Source organism: Asparagus officinalis, unplaced genomic scaffold (assembly GCF_001876935.1).
Source record: "Asparagus officinalis unplaced genomic scaffold, Aspof.V1 AsparagusV1_Un7377, whole genome shotgun sequence".
Classification (NCBI taxonomy): domain Eukaryota; kingdom Viridiplantae; phylum Streptophyta; class Magnoliopsida; order Asparagales; family Asparagaceae; genus Asparagus; species Asparagus officinalis.
Window position 1 is genome coordinate 1 of NW_017979636.1, and position 612 is coordinate 612.

General features: G+C 33.3%; 1 long non-coding RNA gene across 1 annotated transcript; it reads right to left on the minus strand.

The window, feature by feature from the left end:
- Nucleotides 1–24: 24 nt before the first annotated feature.
- LOC109828742 lies at nucleotides 25–610 on the minus strand. Its single transcript, XR_002243815.1, has 3 exons — nucleotides 538–610; nucleotides 356–411; nucleotides 25–87 (listed from the first exon to the last, which is right to left on the minus strand). It is a non-coding gene; the product is annotated as an uncharacterized LOC109828742 (long non-coding RNA).
- Nucleotides 611–612: the final 2 nt, after the last annotated feature.

Consider the following 612-nt stretch of genomic DNA (forward strand, 5'->3'; position numbering starts at 1 on the left):
CACAATGCATAAATTCACCACTTACTTCAAACCCGAAAGACAATCGAAATACCACTCACGACGTCTCCTCGAAGCCACTTGAAACTCCTAAAGAACAATGCAAGAAATTATCAATACTAACTATTAGGTAATTAACATGATATGTGACTAATCATGCTAACTACTTGATCAGTCTATATCTTTTCATTCTTTTGACATAATGAACTAAGTATAATATAAATCATTATAATATACTTGATAAGTATATTATAAATAATCCCACCGCCTAATATTTTTGCAGTCTGAGTGGGAAACTTAACCAAAATCCGAGGATCAAAGCCGTCCTTACAACATCTAAAAGTTGGCACTTATTTACCTTGTCTATTTAGTTCCATCGATCCAAAACAAACTTTTGATAATGATGATTTCAACCTTTGTAATCAATGGCCAAAAACAAGGCATCAGCTATGAGAGCACATAGATTATATAACTGATTGTGCAAACTTGAAGAGCAATGCATACTTTGAACCGTCTCTGTATATAGATATAAGATTATACCTTATCTTTGTGTAGAGTGGATCCAATCACCACGTCCCCCCCTTTAATCGAGATTTGTTTTTTTTTTTTTTTTGG